The sequence below is a fragment of the Rhinopithecus roxellana genome, chromosome 4 (assembly GCF_007565055.1).
Source record: "Rhinopithecus roxellana isolate Shanxi Qingling chromosome 4, ASM756505v1, whole genome shotgun sequence".
Classification (NCBI taxonomy): domain Eukaryota; kingdom Metazoa; phylum Chordata; class Mammalia; order Primates; family Cercopithecidae; genus Rhinopithecus; species Rhinopithecus roxellana.
Genome location: NC_044552.1, coordinates 129,774,705 through 129,790,933, shown reverse-complemented (window position 1 = coordinate 129,790,933; position 16,229 = coordinate 129,774,705).

Below are 16,229 nucleotides of genomic sequence, written 5' to 3'. Positions count from 1 at the left end.
GGATCCATTTTAATCTATAACTACAAAAGAAATAAATTACCTTTGTAACTGAAATGATTTAAGACAACAAAAAACAGAATAATGTTATTCTATTTCAGAGGCCATTGTCGTTAGTGTGCCTAGATTAGTTTGCTTATTAAAGGCTGCAGTTGCAGTGCAGAGCTTAATATTTAGTAGTCATAGAACTCTCAGAGGTGACGGTGAGATAAGAAGGGAAGTGTCTGTTACTCCCCCTATCCTTTGTAAAATCTCAAAGCAGATGATGCCAGAAACCATAGCAGTCACTGCCAATCTTAATAGACACTAATGTCTAAGGCTTTACTATATAATGTAGAATTCATTGTACTTTCAAAGTTAGCATCTTCACTGATCATTTTAACAAGTTGAATCGTCAAATCCTAAAATTAGCTCATGAGTTCATATTGTTCTGTGCTGCAAGATGGACTTAAATCAATAAAGTCGTTTCTAAGATGAAAACTTGGAGGTACATTTGAAAGGTCCTTTGTTTTGCTTAAGAACCACATTTTCAACAATTGGAGAAGGATAAATCCTGTAGTGCCAACTGTGCTGAATATAAATTAATTTCTTTTATTTTTAAAGTGTTCTTCAGGATCATACAATAATTCTGAGTAGTAATGAGCTTCAATTATCACTTTGTTGGAAACATTTCAAAGAGATTTATAGTTGACAGAATGTGAGATAAAAGATCATTTACACTATTGTTCTTCAAAACACAAAGGTGACTTTGAAGTATTTGTTTTCTTACAAACCTGCTGTAAGACATGGTAAATTACCTCATATTTTTGTTTTGCTCAAATAAGGAAACTGAGTCATAAACAGATTAATTCACTATTAAATAAAATGCTTTGATCTCTTATGTTTAAAACAGCCACTTAATTATAAAGTTTTTAAAAAGCTGCTATCACTGACAAAATAATTTGTTGAGTACAACAAGTGGTCTGAAAAAAAAAAAAAGTGATAGAGCTTACAACAGGGCTTTGCGGTACACAAATGCACTAGCTTAGTAATTATGATAAGCTGGGTTTATGACTTTACCATTCTACTCTTCACAGTACTGTTCTTAGGCTGATAGAGGATGAGTGACTGGCACAGCCTTGATTGTTGTAGATAATCTGCAGGTCGTTGTAGATCATCTGAAACAGAGTTTGTGGGCATAAGTTCAGTATACTATCGCAGAAACTGTCCTGGAGTAGATATAGACAACATTAATATCATTTTTGTGGCAGGTGTTGCAGGTACTAATAACTCATGTTTGCATGTTTACTTCTTTGTTTTCGAGGTTTTGTAGCGTATCCTCTTAGAATATGAAGACTCTGAAGATGAAATTGCCAGCCCCCTTGATTTTACAAACAAGAGCTGAAACCCATAAGGTTAATTGTTTTCTCTAATGTCACATGTAAGTACATGGAGACCAAAGGCTAAAGTCCAGGAATACTGATTATATTATTCCATGACCCCAGGCTGTCCTAATAGATGTATTTTATTTGATCTTTATGATATTCATGTGATATAGGAATTGCTAGCTACACTTGTTTTGTAAACTGGAGACATGGATCCAAGGAGTTGCATGACGCTCTAATTAAAGTCTTAAAGCTTATTAAGGACAAAATGTGGTTTAGTACCCAGGCCTTGTTCAAAATTTTAAAAGTCATGCAAAAGGGATTTCTACTGAGAACTATCTTACACTATTTCAATTTATCTGTGTATTATCTATTAAGGTCAGTTGGAACAAGCACTATTTAATCCTCTTGAAAACGTATAAAAAAAAACTAATGTGGTTTGTTTTAAATTATAATTTCCAGTGGACTGAAAGATTTCATTGTTGCTAATTTTGCACAACAGTTATTAATGGATGAACTAAGTTATTTTGCTTATGATTCATTTTGAGATCATAGACTTGAAGCTATCATTCTAAAATGAAACCATTAAAAAAGTTCCACTTTTGTTTTTAAACTGTTCTTTTGCCACATTATTCCTTTTGCTTTGCAAATATTCTAGATTGTTTACATTTCCTGGCCATGTGAGCATCCTTGCCACTCTCAATAAAGACTTTGAGACAATCTGACAGTCTGTTTATCTCACTGGTTGTCTGTCCTTCATTTATTCATTCCATGAATAGTTACTGAGCACCTTGTTTATGGCAAGCCCTGTTCCAAGAGGTGGGTAAAGAGTACTGAATAAAAATAGAAAAAGTGTCTGCCCTCCAGTTGACTTACGGCTGGGAGAGACATTGTACAAGTAAATTTATAATTTATTCGTTAAATTATTTTTAAAAAATAATTTGTGTTTGTTCATTGAAGAAATCAATTTATAACTTGTCAGGTGTGTCAACTGTAAAGGGTGAAAATAAACCTGAGGAGGGGGATGGGGGTGCTGAAGAGGGAGATTGCTATTCTACACACAGTGTTCAGGGCAGGCTTCTATTGAGAACCTGAAGGAGACATCTGAGGGAACAGCACCTTGAAGAAACCGAGGTAGGATTGTGATTGGCATGTTCAAGGTAGAGCAAAACATGTGGGAAGTGGAGTTTGAGGTCACAAGGGGCCAGAACATACAGGGAGGGCCACATAGGCCATTTTAAGGACATTGGGTGAATGACAGGAGGAGTTACTGAAGTAGTTAGTCCAGAGGAATACATTTAAAAGTTTATATTTCAAAAAGTCTGTGTTGACTTCTTTATGAAATAAAGAAGTGGGTACAAGGATAGAAGAAACAAGGAGACCAGCTAGGAGATGACTGAGAAAAAAAATCATGCCATAAATGATGATGGCTTAGGGCAGGAGAGGTCATGAAACTCTGTTCGTATTTTGACAATAATGATGAGAGAATCTATATAAAGCTCTGATGTGGATTGTCGGAGACAAAAAAAAGCAATGAAAGATACTTACAAGATATGTGGCCTGATAAACTAGAATAACACTGTCCTTTTCTAGAAAAAAACAAAACTGATAGAGGGACATTGGCAGGGAGCATATTAAGAAATTTGTTTTCTGACATCTTATGTTTGAGATGCCTACACATAATTGGAGATCTTGAGAGTTGGATTATAGAATTAAGAATGGGGGATTGGTGTTTCATGAATGGAAATAATTATTTGGAATCCTTCTAGCTCAGGAGAGTGGACAGTGAGTATAAACATAGCAATTAGAGGATTAAGACTGTGTTAAAGTAGGGAGATGAGGAAAAAGTTACCTAGAGCACTGAGAAGGAATAGCAATGAGAGAAAGTTGTGCTCTCTTGGAAGCCAGATGAGGCAAAAATTTTAGAAAACAAATAATTAATTGGATTTGCCTTCTCATTCGCTTTTTAATTAAATATGATGTTAAGGAATTGGCTCAAAACAAACATCAAGATTATGCATTTTAACTATTTAACTAAGTATTGCACACTTGTAAAAATCGCTTGTTAGAAAAGATTAACAGGAAATTTATAATTCTCTGCTCACAGAATTATCATTTGTATTTATTCTTTTTCAAATAATGATTGAGCGTGAGAAGATTTGGTCTAATGCAATTTTGCATTCTCATTAAGCAAGCAATACGGACTAACTCAATAGCTCTGAAGATTGATTTTCCTAGAAATATAGTGTGGTGGAGTATAAAGAACACAGGCTTTGGAGAAATATCTTGTTCACAGCTTTGTGTGTGAATCCATGTTCCACAGACATATGAGGTGGTGAAACCTTGGTCAAGTGCTTCACTTCCTTTCTCCTGCAGAGCTCACTCCCTTCCTCCTTAAAATGGAGATGTTAACACTTATCTCCCAGGATTATTATGAAAATTAAATGAAAAAAAAAATAGGCAAAGCACCTAGCATATTGTTATAATGACCTCTAAGTAATTAAAAATAATGAAAGGATTTGAATGGATTTGAAAGGATTGCTTTCAAATTGGTTTGAAAGGATTGCTTTGAAAGGATTGAATGGCATAGGAGCATCTTCCTGGTAGAAATTCAGATTATCTTGATTGTGAACTATTTGTTTAGTGATATATATAGCCTCTTCTAGCTGATAAATTGACTAAAAATTTTAAAGCAATTGTTTACTCTTTCTACCAGTTTCAACTCTGGGGTAAATAAATGAGCAGAATACCTCTTTTTACCCTCCTTTCACTTAGCTATTCAGGCAAAGTCTACCAACACGAGAAAAGTATTTTTTTCCTTCTGAGACTTTGTTCAACCCAGGTGGAAAACATGATTAAGAAAGACCTCCCTAAAACAGCTGTTGCCTTTAAGTTGAGAGAAATTCTCTGGAGAAAATATATTTTTGAAACACACAGTAATTTTGTGACCATTTTAAGCACTCTGTGTGTACTCTCTCTAAACCTCTCTTCTGTGCAGCTCCCTGTGAATAAGAAATCTGAGTGGATGCTTCTCTATCTCACCTCAATCTCACAAAGCAATTGCAAAATAAATTCAGATGATGGATCTATAATCTATTATGAAATGAAAGAAAATTCATCTTCAGAAGAAACCCAAATGAAGAGATGATTCTAATTAGATCCTATTTGCTTTTAATGGTGCTTTAAAAAAAAAAAAAAAAAAATCCCTGTGGTATATAACTTCCATTGTCACCAGGACACTCTTATCAGTTGTGTTTCTGCCTTCTCCAGGCGCCACTGCACAGTCCACTGGGGACCAGACCGGGATCCCCTCAGAGCTTAATACCCCTCAGAGTTTAACAATGTGGAACCTCTTGCCTAGAGACATAGCTTTGGTTTTTTTTTTTTTTTTGAGACGGAGTCTTGCTCTGTCGTCCAGGCTGGAGTGCAGTGGCGCGATCTCGGCTCACTGCAAGCTCCGCCTTCCGGGTTCACGCCATTCTCCTGCCTCAGCCTCCCGAGTAGCTGGGACTACAGGCGCCCGCCACCCCACCCGGCTAATTTTTTTCGTATTTTTAGTGGAGACGGGGTTTCACCGTGTTAACCAGGATGGTCTCGATGTCCTGACCTCGTGATGTGCCCGCTTCAGCCTCCCAAAGTGCTGGGATTACAGGCTTGAGCCACCGTGCCTGGCCAGCTTTGGTTAAATTTAAAATTCTCTTTTCTATATCCTAAAACCTTGGTCTTATTGCTTCCGGTGTGCTTTTAACCAAAAAGGTCAAAGATAATGAAGCCTAAAAAAATCTAAAGTAGACGTCAAGCATGGAAGGGAAGAATGTTCTCCTTCTAATCCAGGTTAGACTATAAATAAATGAGAAAAAAAATGAAACTTTCATGAAAAAAGAGGCAAAGAATTGCTTCAATTGTCAATCCTTGATAGCTTAATTTGAAGTCTACACAATTTATTTGCTATGTGTTAAAAAATTAGAATGGATTGCTACATTTGGAGTGGGGGACTTTTTATTTGACTAAATGCAATATTATTTTAAAATGTTTTAAAAGTTAACATCAGTGTGTAATAATTAAAATATGTATTAAGCATTAATTCATAAGAAATATTTCATTAGGGAACAAAGAGATAATTAATTGGAGAAGAAATTATTTCTCCTGTTTTCCAATCAATAAGTCTGTGCCTTTCCTTAAACATTAAGTAAAATTAGAAATACATTTTGCATTCATGCTAAACAGATAACTTTTTAATTAAAAAATGTCCACTGAGTCCCTGCCATGTACAAAACTCTGTACTAAGCACAGGAATCATAACAAAGAATAAAACATAATCTTCTCACCAAAGGAGCCCAGTTTCTAGTTGGCTTGGACAAAGTCTCAAATGAACTAAGAAAAGAATCATGACAAATTAACTGCAAGACAAAATTAGGTGAACAAATCAAGGTGCACAGAAGAAAAAGCAGGCATTATTGATGGGTGATCATAGACGACTGTTGCTGAGTTGCCTAAAATATCCTTAAACAGCTAGAAAATGAATTACTTCTGGTTAATGGAACAGATGAAGCAAAGCTGCTGAATTGTGAAATTTTTTCTTTGTTCGCGGGACGAAAACTACACTTGGGTGGCCAGAGCAGAGGGTCATTGGAAAGATAAAATAAGGTTGGAATAGCAATCTAGAGATATCTGAATGCCTTCTGAAAAGTCTGAACTTAATTCTACAAAAACATAGAAAGCTATTTTGGGTAGGAGCGTGTCTAGTTATCATTAAGAAGAGATTGTTAGGACTATATATAAACTCATCATCAGAAAAAAAAACTAATTTGCCATGTTAGCTCTAAATGATGAAGTGTAGATAATTTTTTTAGATATGGATTCCGTCTGCTCTGAATTCTTCCTTCCTCTTAAGATTTCAAACTGAATTAAACATTCTTTCCTGACATTTAAAGTTACTTCTGTTCCCAGCAGGGATAGGAATACCATTGGCATAACGTTCTGTAAAATGTTTAGATACACTTGGCATCTTGTCTTGTCTGCAATGCATTTATTCTACAGCCTCTGTCTTTCCCAGTTTGGCTCACTGATCTGTTTTACCTATAGTATACCCTATCCTTCATTCTTGATACATTCTGCAATAAAACAAGTCTCCCAACTCAGGTTTCTTTTATTCTGCTGAAGTTTGGTATTCAGAGATCTTGGTGTTGATCTTGGCTCTTTGTCTGCCAACCATACTCTGGATTCAGTGCCCCTAATGGCACCAACCCAACATGTATATTGCCAGCTCTTCTTCTTGTCACTTGTTACTGCCAGCCTTGAAATTAGAGTTCTATTCCTGAACCCATACCAGTGACCAAGGCCTTGCTTCCTATGAACTAAGGGATCTTGGTGGCTTGTCATTCTACCTCATTTGTAATTTCTGCCCAAGTCCTATTGCTAATTGTTATCTGACTACATTCCAAGCTAATCTATGGATTAGCTAGGAGAGTTCTCTGGCTCTGTCTACTTATTGGATAACATCTTTTGACAAATCTTAGGTTTTATTCCTTCTTGCATTGTCCCATTGTTGTGAGGAACCATTGTACTTCAAACATGAGTTCCCTGTGTAATAGTCAGTATAATTGTAGAGTCTGCTAAAATAGAGAAAACTGGAAACTCACAGAAGATCGACAAAATTTGAACTTTTGCCCCACATGAATTAACATGATGATCAAAGGCTGTTTAGTATGCGTTTAGGCTTGAAGGAATCAAAAGTATAATGCTTTCCCTTAACTTAAGCAAGTAAACATCTGTACTGCTATGTTCTATGACAGGCTCTAGGTGGAGGTGACTGATTTCTCCTCATGTCCTGTCATCCCCTTGCTTCCCAGCCAGAGTTCAAATTGTACTTAATCACAGGAACATGTCAGGAATGCAAACAGGAAGGAGAAGAAAACAGGTCAATTGATTGTTGACTGGTCCGCTGGCTAATCCCATAGCAAAAAGAAAGTCTCACTTACTTTTTAGAGATTGAAATTGTTCAGCCAAAAATAGGACAGTCAAGAGACAGTATACTCAAGAAAAAAAAAAATATATTGAAGAACAATTTTTTTAAAGAAACTTTGTATCTTAATTGTATTTTCTCTATGTTATTACTAGCTGCTGATTTTAGAATCAGCTGATTTTAGAATCTTACATTTCACAGAATGTGCTGGACTAATCAAGTCTTGTGGTTCCCAGACCTGGAGGATTAGGGGTTCCCTCCTAGACCTCTGGAATGAAGATCTCCCAGTGGTGGTGCCCTGGAATCTGTGATTTTAATAAGTTTCTCAGGTGATATGAATGATATAGTAGGAAGCACTGATGCACAGTACAGAAATATTAAAATGATGTTACTTTAAATTACAGATATATATTTGAGACTGTGTCTTGCTCTGTTGCCCAGGCTTGAGTGCAGTGGTGCAATCTCAGCTCACTGCAACCTCTCCTTCCCAGGTTCAAGCAATTCTCCTGCCTCAGCCTCCTGAGTAGCTGGGATTACAGGCACTTGCCACCATTCCCAGCTAATTTTGTATTCTTAGTAGAGACAGGGTTTCACCTTGTTGGCCAGGATGGTTTTGAACTCCTGACCCTGAACTCAAGTGATTCCTCCCACTTCAGCATCCCAAAGTCCTGGGATTACAGGCGTGAGTCACCATGCCCAGCCTTTATTTTAATTGGTAGCTGTCTATCTTAATGTGTTTGGGCTGCTGTAATAAAATACTCTAGACTGGATGGCTTATAAACAACAGAAATTTATTTCTCACAGTTTTGGAAAATGAGAAGTCAAAAATCAAGGCACCAGCAGGTTTAGTGTCTGGTGGAGCTACTTCCTGATCCGTAAACACTCTTGTCTCACTGTGTCCTCTCATGGTAGGGAGAGGAAGCACTCCAAAGTCTCTTTTATAAGGGTACTAATCCCATTCACTAGGGTTGAACCAAATCACTCACTTACCAAAGGCCCTACCTCCTAATACAATCACATTGGGGGTTCAGATTTCAAAATATGAATTTTGGGGCAACACAAATATTAGTTTATAGCACCTCCTTTTTAGCTTTTTCTTTTAGAACTAGAACATGCTTTACAGATGAGTTAATTGTGTTCTCGATATGTTTTTAAGTCATAATTACCACTTCTCAGGATAAAAATGAACAATTAGATAATCTGAGTGAGGTTAGTTCAGCGAGAGAAGTTAGTGAGAAACATGAGAAAATCTGATGGTGGAGTGGCAAATGAGGTTTGCAGGCATTTGCAGAAACCAGAAGGATAGTTTTATTCTTTTGTAAAAGAGTGGGTTTTGCCTAGGGGAAATTTACTCCTGGGCTTCCAATATTGCCTTGAATATCAGACGAAAAATCCTGCTTAAGAATCTATCCAGGTGAGTCACTTAAGGCCAACGACAGACTGAAAAGAATAAAGAGACTCAGTCCTCCAGAGTAGGACATATGACAGGTAATATGAAAGAGGAAGAAACAATTTTCCCATGACTGGAAACAGAATTTGAAATCCTCTCACTGAAGAAGCGCAAGTTACAGAGTTACAGAGATCATCTCCCATCATAGTTTAACACTGCCAGGCAAATCAGTGTAAGCCAAGCAAGGTTAATCTTAATTTTAGAGAGCACCAGAGGGGCATTGAATGATTGGCTAATTATATTATTCTAGTTTTTCATAGCCCTTGCTTCAAGATAAATCTCTCATCTATTTAATTTAAATCATCTCCTTGGAGCATTATCTTATTTTTTTCTGATACTTCCTTAGTGGAGATGGGGAACAGCTGGTAAACTCACCTCTCAATGGTATTTATGACTATGATAATTTCTTTTAAAATTCAAAAGCTCTAAAGAAAATTTTTTAGAGACTTCCACCTCAATTCAGGTTCTTTTCTTTCCTTTCTTTTTTTTTTATATTTGTCTAACAGAGCTGAATGGATAGACATATACAAGACTGTTTTTCATCTGGATTTCAGCTCTATCTGAACTTCAGTATATTTGAAAAATGGTTACAAATATGTGCAATCCTTTTGAATTGACATTTAATTATTATTAATAATTAAAAAGCCCTGTGGATTCCAAACTTTAGACAGCCCATCTGTTACACACTTGAATTTCTTCTTGGGTTCAAAGAGTTTCTAGGCAAATTGTTTTTGTCATTTCGAAATGCAATGAACAGATTATCAGCCCTTAGCTTTCTTTCCTTCTCCTTCTCTTTCTCTCACTGTTTTCTGTAAGTTCTGGGGGTTTTCCTTCTTTTATTTTCTCTGGTGATCTTGCTATTTGATTTACCTCTTTTTAACTTAAAAACCCATTAGTTATTTCCCTTCTACTCTATGATTTTAGGTGAGGCATATTTATCATATCCTTTTACTCCTGTAAAAATATTGCCTAAACGTAACGTATCGATAAACATCGAAAATAAAATGATACTGTCCTCTTTAGTGATCCAAGAAAATGTGGGAAGGCTGAAGCTGAATTTATTTATTATTCATTCATTAAGTGTCAGAGTACAAGCCCTGACGTTATCCTTAGCTCCCCTGTTTAGGAAGCATACACAACTGTTTCTGATTTTTTTCACAAAGTGTATGTGGCGATTTCACCCTTTTCCTTTATCTTCCCCTATGCCATTAATACAATATTTTCTGGGGGAATAAGGAGACAGTGACATAGAGGGATTCCTATTTCCTTGAGTAATAGGATCCCACAAGGAGAAAGAACTACGATTTGATCTGGTACTTATAGTCCATTGAATCTCATTTGCCCAAGAAAGGCAAATGAAGCCACATAAAATTCACAATTAGCTATTTGGGGTCATTAGAGAGGCTACTGTGGTAGTGTAAAGTCTGGTTCTAAGGTCTCCAGTGTGTCTTAGTGGGTGAGAGCAATTGCTGTAGGTGGCAAACCTGAGAGGGCAGCCTTAGGTTATGTTATGCGAATGCTCCCTTAAAGAATTTTTACTTAGTGTAAAATTGTAAATTAATGTATAGTGATTCAATTTTGCTATCTTAGTGAATGGTATCAAATGAACGGTGTGCTAAATTTCCTAAATAATATTCCTGCTTAAACACAATAGGACGTCAGGCTCTACTGGGAGGTTTTTCCCTCCTGCAAATGGTAATTTAGGAAATGAGCCATAAGCTCGTTCTGTGCACTACGTGCACAAGTGTACCATAAAAAGCCCATTAACCAAGGTGCAAGTGAAATAGATCTGACTACCATGTGTCTAGCATGCCACCTCAAAAGGTGCCACTTAATAGCATTCCTGACATCACCTTGAACCCCCAATGAGAAGGGAAAATGAGAACAAGGGAGAGATTTTTTTCCCCACAGTTAGCAAATCAAGGGGCATTTTGTCTAAAGTAAAGCAAAATCAGGACTGAAAAAGCAACAACATGATATATCTTGGTCTTCTTCCAGAATCAGTGAGAGTCTCTGCCAAAAAGCAAGAAACAGTATCTGAAATGTTTGAAAGGCAGAGGCCCTGCCAGCCCTCATCCACAAGGTTACTTGAGATGGGGATGAGGAGTTCCTGAATGATTGGTGCAACTTGTTGCCATTATCAGTTAAGGGTTAGACAGCTCACTTGATATGCCTGGCCATTTTATCCAGTGCCAAAAAGGCAGCGTTTCTCCATGGCTGAGGATGCATAAGGTCTGTGTGACATACCCAACTACAGGATGGTTCTAAATGCAATAATAGGTTTGGTCAGATTTGCTTGACAACAGCCATTGACCCTAAGCCCAAGCCATAGATGATGTGCCAGTTATCACACAGTTTGATCATTTATGAATGATTACCTCTTCCCCAGGTCAAATGACACCTGTAAGGAGTGATACCGAATGCATCTCACCCCCTGGAAAGTCCATACAAAAGGCAACATTTGGACATAGAGAATCCTGCTCAAAGTAGCATACACTGAGTTGTGGGGTGGGCTGCAGACAGTGCCCCATCTGATAGCAAACCTGGTGCATTTTTCCTCTACACCCTGAGTCTTTTCAGGCCCCACAGGAACACGGAGGGAGAGTGATATGGAGCCTGTCAAGAGGAGAATGTACAATCTGTATCCAGGCTCACTTCTCCTGCTTTCTATGTGAATACAAAACAGAGTGGGGCACTAGAAATGTAGGTAATTATAGATAAGCTTATGAAAAAATCAAATGTCTTTTGTCTCTTCTTCTTATAGATAAGCTTATTTTAAAAAATTGATTTTGTCCCTTCTTCCATCCTACTCTCCATATGAAGAAATATAAACTGAAAATAGAGAGTTTTATCAAATAAATAATTTCCAGGTCCTTCTGGTAAATAGATAATTTATTTTGTGGGTACAGGAATTTCTTCAGTTAACTGAATTATTCCTTTTAGGACCAAATCCTCTATATCAGGTGAGACCCAGGACTCTAAACAGTGGCCTATGTCACTTATTATTGTATATTGCATTCAACACATTTTTTTTTCTTTTTTTAGTAGAGACGGGGTTTCACCGTGTTAGCCAGTATGGTCTACGATCTCCTGACCTCGTGATCCACCCGTCTCGGCCTCCCAAAGTGCTGGGATTACAGGCTTGAGCCACCACGCCCGACCAGGTTTAAAGACCAAGAACTAAGCTAGGCTTTCAGGATATAGCAGTTTTACAATGTTATAAAAGTGATTAAGATAACTACATTGTCTTAGAAAGATTGGCATTGCAAGTAAGTTAAAAATACAGATTGGTTTCCTTCTTCTTCTTCTGTTGTTTTTAAAGGGAGATTGACTCCACTTACACAAGGCTTTTAATGTTAGACTGAAGCTTCATTCCATGGGCAGTGTGATGTAGGGTCCAATGAATGCAATGTTAATTTTGAGGTTAATTTAATTGCTTTAAAATATTTTGTGCAACATGTTATTTAGAGTTTATAGCATTAGGATATATTGAAGTTACCTTAGAGAAAGTCTACCTTTCTCAATTTAGAGATGAAAAAATCAAAATCCAGAAAGATTAAAATGAAACTCTTGATTAAAATGGTGGATTGAATGCAAATATTTAGTCATCCTAACAATAGAAAACCCACTCAAAAGACTATGAAAAGATACACAAAGATGAAGAATAGAAAAAACAAGGGCAACAATATTTAGGAAGCTAGAAAGCAGATGGCTGAGTGTAACAGACCTGGCAGATTTTAGAAAACCATATTGTAAGTTAGCAGTCAGGAAAGCAGAGAAGCAACTGGATTTACATCTCATCTCAGAACTTCCCAAAACTGAGGGACTGGTGGTATCACTTGCCCCTAGAGTGGAGGTTATGGTGGGCATACACAACAGAACATAGTGCCACTGTCATGTCCACAGGTGATTCATATGCTGAGAAAATTAAATGAATGTTTTAAAGGGAGACCTGGGATAAGAGCCTAGGAATATGGCTCACCATGCTGTGTTTTATTCATTATGTGTTTAGATATAGTGTATGTGTGTATATGAATGTAAGTGAAAGACAGCGAAAGCGAGAGGCTCTTAGTGTATTATGTGCTAATAAAAATGAATCATGACAAATCTCAAAGTCATCATGGAGCTGTGAGTCATTGTAATTGAATTTTTAAAAATTCCTGTTCAAATGCCTACACTTAAAAAACAAATTTTTGAGTGAATATATTGATGATTTTTTTTTCTTTTATTATGAGTTGATTTTAAGGCTTTTTTTTTTTTTTGAGTGTTTGTTTGTCTGCTAAATCATGGAGCTACTGGAGGAAATCTAATTTATGTACTAACTCAGAGAACTCTACAAACTGGGCAACCAACCACAGATTGTGGTTCCATGTAAGTTTGAAGGTTCCCTGGGAGAAAAGAGCCAAGTCTATTTTGGGACTCATAGGTCTCCAGGATTGTAGTTCTCATGTAAAGAGGGAAGAGGAAGGCTACTTCAAAACAGAAGAGTTTATTCTAATTTCTTCAGAGAAGAGATTGAACATGAAAAGGGAAAAGTTATTTACAAGATATCAACAAAGAAGTGAAGTATTTAAAGACCAGATAAATGAAAGGTTATTCAAAGAAATGTTACTGTTACAGAAAAATAATTGCTCCACTGTATCATGACCATAACCAAAGTCTGGAATTTCAAAACAGAACACATAGAAAGCAAAAAGGCAGGGAGAGAGGTACACAGAGAGGGTGAGCAAGTAGAGACCAGAGACCATGAAGGAAGATGAAGAACAGTCCCACTCCCTGAGAACACCAGCTAACTAAAGAAGCTGTGATATCAAGAGCAGCTTAGGAGACACGGGGAAGGAAAAGAAACTTATAGTTGCATGGGGAGGGTTGAGGATGATGGGAAAGAGGAGGGCACTAGTAATTTTAAAAGGTATGCATGGAGGCCGGGTGCAGTGGCTCACACCTGTAATCCCAACACTTTGGGAGGCTGAGGTGGGTGGATCACCTGAGGTCAAGAGTGCGAGACCAGCCTATTCAACATGGTGAAACCCTGTCTCTACTAAAAATACAAAAACTAGTCGGGCATCGTGGATGGTACTTGTAATCCCAGCTACTTGGGAGGCTGAGACAGGAGAATCGCTTGAACCTGGCATGCAGAGGTTGCAGTGATCACGCCACTGCACTCCAGCCTGGGTGACAGAGTAAAACTCCATCTCAAAAAAAGAAAAAAGAAAAAGAAAAAAGAAAAAAGAAAAAGAAAAAGTATGCATGGGAACACAGAATCAAATTCTAAACCTGTCATCAATACATTTTTTAAGCCATTTTTTGTAGACCATACACTTTGTAAACTGCACACTGTATAAGCATTTGTAGTGTATGCTCTGGTTAGTCTCAGATTTATGACTTTTTCCCAGCTTAATTATTAATAGCACCCTTTTCATTTTCAAAAGTGTCTTGGTGAGGACAGTAAATTAGATTACTGCCATAGTATCAGGGAAGAAAGTTAAAGTATCTTTGAAATGAATGAGCAGGAAGATTGGGGTAGAAAAAATAGAAATTTTGCTCAAGACAGTTTAAAATAAATTTCATGGTTCTGTTTGATAAATACTAAGAAATTAAAATAAAGAAGCATGGATTCTAGAAAATTCCATGTTTTAAGAAAATATTAAAGTGATATCACTTTGGGGCAAGTTAAAGTTCAGTAATAGTGATCTAGTTTATAATTCTTAGAACCATTGTTCTTTAACAGACTCTATCATAGCCTAGGAAGCTATGTTAAAACACTCCATGGAGTAATTGTCTAAATATAATGTCTCTTTTTGTTTGTTTGTTTTATTAAGATGGAATTTTTATTTATGCTTATGGCATAGAATGAAAATCAAAATTTTTATTTGCTCTTTTTTCTCAAATATCATCACTTGTTTTATGGAAGATTATGACTTTATACAGCCACTTATAAAGCAAATGTGGTTGTATCTCATACCACAGAACCAGTAGAAAAAAAAGGTTATCTTTTAAAGTCTTTGGTTAAGGTCAACTATCTAATTATATAGTAATTAACACAGATAAATTTATAAATTAAAAGGCAATTAATATATATGTCATTAATTACGTTCTCCTGTGAATTTTAGGCAGAATTTGGCCTGTTGTTGAAATGTTCACATTACAGTGACTAACTGATCGTAGTTTATCTGGAGCGTTCCTTGATCATCTCAGTCCTTGATAAATTGCGATGATTGTTTACTAGCAGACTATGATAAAAAGATCAATAAAGCATCTCAACGCTAAGTTTTCACAAAAATCCAAACTCTTGCTGATGTTCTAAAATATTACAGTGCATTTGTTCTTTGTTAATTTCTTATTTGCAGTTTGTCATAAGCAGCATCAGAGCCAGAGGTGCCAAAAATCTTTACAAAAGGCCATCCTCATGTAGTTCCAAGCCAGGTCCAGTAACAAAGAGCCAGAAATTTCCAGGCCAACTCTGAAGATTTAAAAGGTTCAGATAGTTTGGATAAGCTTTGGACAAGCAGCCAAATTCTGGAAGCATATCTGAATTTCCTCCAAATCTACAAACCTTTTGAGGTTTGCTTCTCCTTATTCCAAAGCCACTGCAATAGCGACAGCCTCTTCACAACTTTGCATGAGGAATAATGAGCATGAGATTATTGGAGGCGCCAAGTCACGCCATCCCCTCATTGTTTGGATAATAAAGTTCAGAAGTACTGAGGATAATCTCACTAGAGAGACAGAGACCAACTTTTACTTATCATTCTTGCATTCACTTCCTTTTTAGCTAATTAAACCTTAGTTCTTCACAGGAAATAAAATTTTGCAACCTTCATAATAGTTTGGCTTGGTAATATTGTATATATCTTTCCCGGTTTGTCTGGAAAAACAGGAAAAGAGAGGTGCCAGTGCGAAGACCCAGAATAGTAAATTATCTTGTAAATTAGCAGATTTTTCATTTGCACGTGGCCAGGGCTGGCTGTGCCACTGGGTCAACAAGGAGGCCTGCCCTGGACCTCTGTCTGGAAGGCTTTGAGGGAAGGGGAGGATACAGGGGACATGATGGAAGATGGGGGAGAATTTTCAGAATTTTCAGCCGTCTCTATGTGTGCCCTACAAGCTTCTTGATGTGGCCATACATAAGCCTCTTAACGGGACAGTTAAGAGGCTGCAGCATGCACTGTATAAGGAGGAGGGGAACAATAAGGCAAACGCGTTCTCAGGTTTTAGTCATACTGAAAGCATATGGGAGTTGTCTGTTTTCTATCACCTTCATGGAGAAGCTGACTCCTTGTTCACATGTAACCCCAACTTACTGTTTCTTGTCCCCTCAAAGCATAATGAGGAAGAGGCAAGAAGACAGATGTTATGGGGCTAGGATCTTCCTGGATGTGATATGTGGCATTATGAGCTCTATTTCAAAAACAATCTGCAGAAGTTATTCTTTCTAACATATTTCTGAAGA